The sequence below is a fragment of the Hemitrygon akajei genome, chromosome 8 (assembly GCF_048418815.1).
Source record: "Hemitrygon akajei chromosome 8, sHemAka1.3, whole genome shotgun sequence".
NCBI lineage: Eukaryota > Metazoa > Chordata > Chondrichthyes > Myliobatiformes > Dasyatidae > Hemitrygon > Hemitrygon akajei.
The window spans coordinates 81,209,677-81,219,220 of record NC_133131.1 but is presented as its reverse complement, the minus strand read 5'-3'; positions in this window follow the sequence as shown (position 1 = coordinate 81,219,220).

Below are 9,544 nucleotides of genomic sequence, written 5' to 3'. Positions count from 1 at the left end.
CTCTCTTCAGCCTCCTCAGAATGAAGAGACATTGGTGAGCTCTCTTGACGGTGTAGGATCTGTTCTGGGACCATGAGAGGCCATGTGTGATGTACATTCCCAGGAGACTGAGACTGCATATTTATAAGGGGGTGTGAGAAGCCTTCACAACTTCTTGTGTTGATGAGAAAAGCAGTTAAAAACCTTGTAAAATGTCTTTCAGCACAATTTATGTGTGCAAATGGCCATTAAAAATATTCCTGAGTTTACAAACGATACTATACACTAACAAAGAATTATTACACGTGTGTAGAGCATACAGTATGTGGAAGTCCCACTGTCTCTAACATATCTACTACAAGGGTTTATCTTGTAGTTTTATAATTGATATGTCTCAGTATAAAATGTTACAAACTTCTTGCTTGTTGTGTCCCTGTCTCTCTCACTGAGTCTGTAAATTGCGCACAGCATAATGGTGTATGAAAAATTGGGAAATCTCATCTATAAATTATCTTCAATTTAGATTGCACTAATGACCTGCTTGGAAAGTTTTGTTTCAAAGTATTAGCTATTTTATTCAAAAGCAAATTGATAGCAAGAGTCTAAGTGAGTATGATCGGTTGTATTTTACAGGAAATTTCCTTCATACAAGAGGTTCAGATCAGGCAGGATTTTTTTCAGTGCATCCAGAAGTGGATGCTGAAACAGTATGCGGAGAGTCCAACTAGAGGAGGAAACATACCAAACCTGGTTTTGGGAAATGAACCAGTGCACTGGCAGATCTGAGAATAGTGGCCATAGCTCACTATGTTATAAGACAAAACTGGATCTTGTGGGAAGGGGCAAGATAAAAGAAGTGTTGATTGGGAGATGGTCCTGTCAGACAAGTCCATGCCTGACACATGTAAGTTGTTTAAAGACCAGCTGGTCAACATCAGTGTGTTTTGCTAAGGAGAAAGGATAAGAATGACAAGGTAATGGAACCTTGGATGACCCAAGAAGTCATTAATTTAGTCAGGCAGATGAAAGGATACATATCTAAGGCTCAGGGAGCTAAATCAGACTGGGTTCTTGTAGAATATAAAGATAGCAGGAAATCACTCAAGCCGGTGATTAGGAAGGGCAAAAAGGGGCATAAAATTTCTTGACCTTTGGCTTGATCCTAGCTTAATTGCTTGGCGAGCAGGATCACGAAGAAACCCTAAGCATTTTATACTTATTTAAGAAAATGAGGGGACAGGTGTACTCAGGATAAAGGAGGGAGTTTGTGATTGAAGTCAGAGCAAGTGGCTGAGTACTTTGTATTGGTATTTACTGAGAAGGATTTGGAGAATAATGAAGGCAGAGTGGGGCAGGTTGATCTGCTGAGACATTTAGCAATTAAGGAAGAGGTCGTGTTTTAACTTCTGAAAAGCATTATGGAAGATCCCCAGGTCCCCAGAATATTGAAAAAAGGAAGTGAGGAGAATGCTTGGCTTTGACAATTGTCCTTGTACTCACTAGCAACAAGTGAGATCCCAGAGGATTAGAGAGTAGCAAGTATTGTGACTTTGTTTAATAAAGGAAATGAGATAGTCCAGGTAACTATAAGCCAGAGAGCTACACATCAGGGGTAGAGACACTGACAGAATGGATGCTGAGGGACACCATTTATGTGCAGCTGGAAAGGCATGGCCTACTTTGGGATAGTCAGTATGGCTTTGTGTGGGGCAGGTCAAGTCTTACAAACTTCAGTGAGTTTATTGAAGTGGTGCCAAAGCAGCTCGGTAGAAGTAAGGTAATGGACATTATCCATGTGGACTTCAATAAGGCATTTGATATGGTTGGTTGTTTCAGAAAGTAAAGGATATGAGCTATACGCAAAAGTTGGACTAAGATTGTTCTCTCTAGAGCTTTAGAGGCTGAGTAGACACCTGTTAAAGGTTAGGTTTAAATTATGAGAGGTGATTAGGAAGGTAGGGTAGACAGTCATAATGGGTACAGTATACAATCAGAATATTTTCCCCAGGGTTATGATATATAACACCAGAGGAAATGCTTTTAAGGTTAGAGAGAGGAAGTTTAAAGAGGATACGAGAGGCAAGTTTTTCTAACGCAGAGAGTCATAAATACCTGGAATAAGTTACCAGATGTAGTCGTGGAATTAGGCAGTTTGATGGAGTTTAAGAGGCTTTTAGATAGAAAAATGAATGTGAAGTAAATGATGGGAAATGCATTAGAGGAGGACATTTAGTATAAATTGGCATCAAAGTCAGCACGAATGGCCTTCCAGTGCTCTACTGTTCTAAGTAAATTGGCAGCAGAAACACACTTGCTATAATATAAGCATTACCTGCCCTTCTACACTACATCAGTCAGCTCAAAATGAGCAAGTGTCCTGACTGGATGAATATGCTTATAATAAGCATGATGTGTGAAAGCAACAGTGCTCTTAAATACTGAGAAATGATGAATTTTTGAATTTAAGCTTGAACTTCCATTCTTCTTTCTCATTCCACGGTCAATACAATTGGACAACAAGGCACAAGGATGATCTGAACAATCCAGCCACTTGTTACTTTAGTTTTCCAACCTCTCCCACTGTCTTTGGCCTCTTACACTGGGCTTTATTGGAACAATGTAAGAGTCACAGAGCATGGAACTAGGCCCCTCAGTCCACAAGTCAGTGATGCCATTGTAACCCCTGGGTCGCCTCAGGCATCGCTCAAACTCGTTCTAGTCTAGGGGGAGCAGCCTTCGGCCCCGCCAAACTGGGTAATCAGCTGGTGTGGATGCTGTGTGATGTCCCCGCCTCGCCCAAAAACAGACAGTACACCTTATGCGATTAAATGAGTACAATTTATAAAGATTACTATAACTAAGTGATTACTAACGATACAGTATATATGAAGAAGAAAAAAAAAGAAAAGGCGCCAAACTTATCAAAGTCCAAACCACTTCGTGCACAACCGTTGGAGCTCAATTACTGAAGTCTTCTGGCCAACATTCGATCCCCTCCGACTTCCTCGACCCGCCTCCTGGGACCCCCACGGTGGTCGACCAGACGCTCCACACTCCTCTGTCTCCGTCTCCTCTCATCACCGAAAACCTTGGGCCGGGGACCGTCGCCCAGCTTCCAGCATCCCGTCCTCTCTCTCTCACTCCATCGCGCCGACTCCCCAAAATCCCCGCCAACAATCAGTTTACAGTCCCAAACAAGCTTCCAGCACTTATCATAACAAAGACGCTAGCATTCCTACTATTAACACAGGCGCCAGCATTCCTACTTTTAACAAAACAAAGACGCCATTTTGATTACATACACAGTAACAAAGAAAAAGAAACCCCCCGTTACACCATCAACCATCTGTTTTATTCCCCCCACATTCCCACTTTCAACCATCTTGCTGGAGCTTTGAGTCAGAACCCCCACTAGCTTCACTACCACACCATCTCCTCAAGAGTTCGAGGAACAGCATCTTAACTTATGATGAGACTCAGCATTGAATTCATTAACTTCTGCTTATCAGCTTTTTTAATTCCACTGCCAATTCTGACAGACAAGCAGCTTATTGACATCTCCTTCAGACAGATCAGCTTCAATTGACAAGCCCTCAACATCCTTTTTCAACTGGCACCCACACCAACTATGCCATTTCATTTTTCATTATCACCACTCTATTAAAGACATCCTCTGTTCTCCCTAACCCTCGCCCTTCTCTGCAGCTTAAAACATCCTTGATATCTAACCTTAGCTAGTCCTGATATGTCAATGGCCCAACATGTCAATTCTCCTTCTGCTGATATTCTGTACTTCCAGCTTTGTGTTTTTATTTCAGATTTCCAGCATCCATAGTTTTTCTTTGCTTTTCTATTACAAGGAAAGCTTCTTTCAACATTCCCATCTAATTTTTTCTTAATTTCAAATGTAGCATTCCAAGGTCCCTTTCTGCTCTTCGCTTTATCTTATGTTGAAGCCTTAACTCATTATGTTCTGGCATCTCAGATTAATGGAGATACTTCTAGGACCTGAAGGCCAGAGTAACAGGGACAGACTGGCAGGCTAGGACTTCTTTTCTTAGAACTTCGGAAATTAAGGAGCAACCATATAAGGATGTGTAAAATCATGAGAAAAATAAATAGGGTGAACACACAGACTTTTTTTCCCAGGGAAGGACATACAGTAGTTTGTTTAAGGTGAGAGTGAAAGATTTAGAAGAGGCCCCAGGAGCAATTTCTTCACATGTAGAGTGTATGTATATGGAATGAGCTGCCAGTCAATGTGGTTGATGCAGTATAATAAATTAACATTTAAAAGACGATTAAATGAGTACATGGTTAGAGGGGATCAGAGGGACGTAGGCCAAACATGGGCAAATGGATAACATTGGTTGGCCTGGTCGAGTTGGCCAAGGGGTTTGCTTCCATCCTGTATTTGTTGGTTGGCGTCTGTCTGTCTCGAAGGACAATGGGTGATAATGATCATCATCACAAACCTGGGCGGAAGGTATGGAGATCTTGAGATGCCCAATTGTCAAGATCCCCCTCTGGGCTTCACCAGTGTGGTCAAAAGGATACCTTATGTAGAAATGGATTTGGCATCAGCTGACCTGCAGGAGCTGCCGGAAGGATGTTCAATATTGTCCAGCTGCCTGAGGGGTTCCACTCCGATTTGCTGTCTGGGTTTACTCCCATAGCCATCGGCTCTCCCGAGGGTGCCCATGAGGCAATGGGGCTATTTACCCAGAGCTGGGGATCTGGTTCACGAGCACCAGGGCGTGTCCACACGCCGGTGGGCCTGCATGCTACGTGTGAAGGGGCCGGACCTCCTTCCCATCCTCTATTGTTCAGCCTGTGTCAGAAAGGAGTCCAGTTTCCGTGTGTTGCCAGCGAGGCACTACATGAGGCATGCTGTTGGAGAGGCTATGCACTAGCAGGGAGAGGCTTACACACTTGACTCTCCTTTTCACGGGACGTCTAGCCAGCAGTGGAAGCTTAAAGTGAGAGCGACAAGCACTACCCACTACACCACCACACTAGACGCGTCGCAACCATTTTGACTCAATGCTGTATTACTCTGTCTTAAAAATCCGAAGTTCTTTGTTCCCATCAGCAAATACCTCTTTCATTCTCAGTTCCTACAAAATTCCAATGGTACTCATGCAAAGCTCATTATGCTTTAGCTTTGAAATAGAGGAACTAATATTTCTAGGGATAAAATGAAAATGAAACTCCTGAAAATCAATGGTAAATGAAGTTAAATGGTAAAAACAATACCACAAATGGTTAGTAATTAAAAATAAATCTTCACGTATTTGGAAAGAAGCCTTTATGTCACACTGTAGTAAATGAAGATTAGCATAAAGGATACAGTATTTTTTGGTATTCACATAATCTTTATTATCATCATTCCTTCTGTTCTAATTTGCCACTCACTGCTATTTTTTTCTAAATTTCCAACTCAATTTTGCCACATCCTTACTCATTTCTCTCTAATAATGTCACCTTCTATTGTCAGTTCTCATATATTGTCATTTTTTTACACAAAACTGTCATGTACATGTACACTTTATCATTTTCTTGTCATACCAGTCAGATGCAAGTGTTCAGAGCGCAATCTAAATTGACGACGTAATCAGTATTTCAACCAAATTACAGCAGCAGTCACTGTAAGAAGTGACAGACATTTTACAGCAATTTTATTGTATTTTTTTTATTTCAATGCTAAGGTTTCTTAGAGCAAATAATATCATATTTAAATGAAACCCTGTTTTTGTCACTTCACATTTATCATCATTTTTTGACTGGAAGTGACAATAAGAATCAACTGTAGCAAAATAAAAACACTACTCCCAGATCATGAGCATGCTCTCTACCCTGCACTCCATACAGCTTCCCTGTGTATTTTCACATCAGCTGCATCCTGACCTTCATGCACGGTAAACAAGAAAGACATGAGACCAGTAACACCATATTGATTAAAAGCATGTAAGTTCAAGTTCCAATACTGGTGCTTTGGTACATGATTTTGTTTGGTGCTCTAAATGAAAACTTAACCATGACTGCATTTGCATCTTTAGCATCTTTAGATAATAATACCACTGCGTTATACCAATAAGAGCAGAGATGGGAAATCTGCCAGGTTAATCTCAAAACTGTAATGACCACTTCCCCTTTAAATTAATCAACAGTAGACCATCACTCTACGCTTCTGTATTAACTGTTTTGGGGAAAGCGTACAATTTGAACTATACCTTGTTTTGAATTTTTCAGTGGAGGCTCCCTGCTTCTCTCTCCCAGATTTATTTGGAGCAGGAGGAGCAGCAGAGGACAGACACAGAAGGGTGATGGAGAGAGATGGTGATCATTCCACCTGCCACTCCCTTGGAGATGATAGAGGGATGGCAGACTAGATGAGAGGAATGTGTGTCACAAGCAAATTCATCAGGAAGTAATAGGTTGAATGTGGCACAAGCCATAAGAAATCTGATGCTCCCCCTCTTGAGAGAAACATGCTTTATGCTACTAAGATCTGTCAGGCAACAAACTTACCCATATCCTGCCAACAGCTTGCCCAGACTGATCCCTAATTTGGCCCCGGGCAGCAGAACTGAATCAGACCCATCTGGACCAAAGACTTCTCATAAGTTTTGACAAAGGGATGCAGACCCAAAATAACAGTTTTTTTTCCACAGATGAAGCCAGATCTGCTGAATATTTCCAGTGTTTGAAAATGAATATGTCATTATGTGCAATTTGCACCTTTAGCATCAGCATAAAATAGCAGTCCAAAGGGTTCATGATCTCAACTAATGTTAAGGCCTGCAGAGTGAAGCTTGATTGAAGGAAAATGTAATTTGTGCAGAGTCATAATTGTTTGAACCTAGATGTCAATAATCATGAAATACAGAGATTTTGTCACTGCTTACATTATAAAGACAGGGAGTCATTCAATGGCATTTTACTTCCAGTGCAAGAGGGAGGGGAGTTTGTATATTATCTGGGATTATTGGTGAATTAGGTCAATATCAATTAATTGGGAGAATATTTACTTTATTTATTTACTTGCTTTGGAGAATTTTATTTTACGGGCTTTTGTGAAAATTTTATGAAAATCCTACTGTTTCCCATCCCCCATTGTTTCAATTCCCCACCTTTCTTTCCCATCAGATTCTATTATCTTCAGCCCTTAGTCACCTCTGCCTGTTTACCTCTATTTACCTTAGTCACCTCTACCTCACCACTTCTATCACTATTTCAGCTCTTCCCTCCTCCATCTGCCAAACACCTCTCCTCACCTGGATCCACTTATCACTTGCAAGCTCTTGCTCCACAACTTACATTCACCCTTTTTTATATTCAGTACTTTTTTGCACTATTTGTTATCTTTGTGCTCATAGCACATTGATGTTTGCCCACCATTATCTATTTATGTATAGTTTTTTGTAAAATTCTGTTAATTTTATTTTCTTCTGAATACGCCTGCAAGGAAATGAATCTCAAAGTAACATATACATAATATATAATATAGTTACTTTGAGTTTTTCTACTGGAGATCTCCCCTCTATCTCTCAGTCCAGATGAAGGGTCTCGACCCATAACATCAACTGTCCATTCCCTCCAGAGATGCTGCTTGACCCACTGAGTTCCTGTAGTATCCTGCATATTGCCCTAGATTCCAGTACTTGAAGGCCTTAATATCTCTGTGGAAACCTTCTCTCTGCTAATGATTCCATCATACCCTATGCAGCCAATGCTTCATCTGTGCAGCTGGAAAATGAGCCTGGCGTCTCTGAACAAAGGTGATTGCCCGATGGCCTTCGTTCTCCTCGTGTTTCCTCCATTCCACACTTTGCTACCTGGCCCTCATACACGGAGCCCCCTTGTCCCATTTCTTCCAGCACTGGCTGCGGCTATTTTATGAACAGCATCCTCCATCCTCCATGATGGAACCAATCAGATTGCTCTCTACCTATAGAAATTTGCAGAAATTTTTTTGTAAAATACCAAATCACCTCAAACTCCTAATATAATAGTGCTGCTGGTGTGCCTTCTCTGTAGTTCATCTCCCTGATCAGTTAGTCATCTTTCTCTACAGTGCTGGCTACTGAAAATGTCAAGCATTGTATACTTCCTCAGGATTAAAGATTCAAATGTGTTTCCTGTAACATTGATATTCATCAAGAGAATATTGTGATCTACAACTAACCCTACAATGAAGAAGTGTTCGAGTTCAAGTTTAGTTGTAATTCAATCATACACGTGCATACAATAAATGACAGAGCTTTCCTCTGGGGTCGAGGTACAAAACGTGGTCACCAAAGTAGCGTAGTGGTTAGTGTGACACTACTACTGCTCATAGTTCGGAGTGCAGTCCGGCGTCCTCAGAGGTTGCTGGGTGGCACAGTTTGAAGGGCCGGAATAGCCTATTCCGTGCTGTATCTCTAAGTAAATAAAACACAGTACATACAGTGACACACACGGCACAGCATACAATGTGTGTAGTTACAAAAGCACATACAGTCACAAAAATTAATATCAGCACAAGCCCCTGAGTGGCATGGCCTGAAGATTGATGCTGTCCAGGAGCCATGTTTCTGCAAGGACTGGTATGCATCAGTTCCTCGTTATGTGATGGATCAGCTGCAGCCGAAGGCAATCCAACTTGTTTTCCAAACACAGGAGAGCCTGCAGAGGCCAGCACTCAATGCAGCGTGGATTCCAGCACCTCTGTTCTCTCCCACATCGCCTCAGGTAACTCCTCACCTGAGTGGCTGTATGAGGTTACGCCGCAGCGTGAGCGCCCATGCAACAACCGAGGCCACGCAGCTCCCTCGCTGTCAGTTTTCCCATTCAGCCAATGAATCAGACTCGCGGTATTTTGTATTACCAGTGTCCAGCAGGGTGTTGCAATCACAAGAAAAATGTTTAAGGCAAACATTTGTTGGACACAGAGAGGCCACTGTGACTAAGCATGCCACCACCTTACCTTAAGTCTTAGAAGGAGAGAAGTGAAGAGCAAGTGGGGAAGTGCAGGCACAGACCACCACCACCACCACTGCCCCCCATCATTGTACATTTACATGGACTCCAAATTGATTCTGCGATCTACACATTTACCTCAGACTCTATATTATGTAAATGTATGTAAATTTATGTAAATGTCTGCAGGAAAATGTATCTCAAGGGTGTATATAGTAATCTATACATACTTTGATAATAAATTTACATTGAACTTTGGAGCTTCTTATAAAAGGTCCAAGTTTTGAGTGCAGTCAATGGCTGCCTTCACTCATGGGAAGCCAGGATTGCTGGTGATTCCCAGAGCTGAAGTTTGTCTGGTTCAGTGTTGAAATCAAAGTAGATAAGCTATTGTGCTTTTTCTTGTTGTGAATACAGAGCATGGGTGAAGTCTAGTAAAGTGGGAAGCATAGGAGAGGTCTACTGCAGCCGCTTGGAAAGTTCTCAGGAAACTGAGAGCCAAACTTCCCTTTACCCTGAAACAGGGAGCACACCAGACATAAAAGAGCATGTCTGAAGATCTCCTTATGGAATTTCACAGGCCTCTGCGATAATAGTCTGGGAG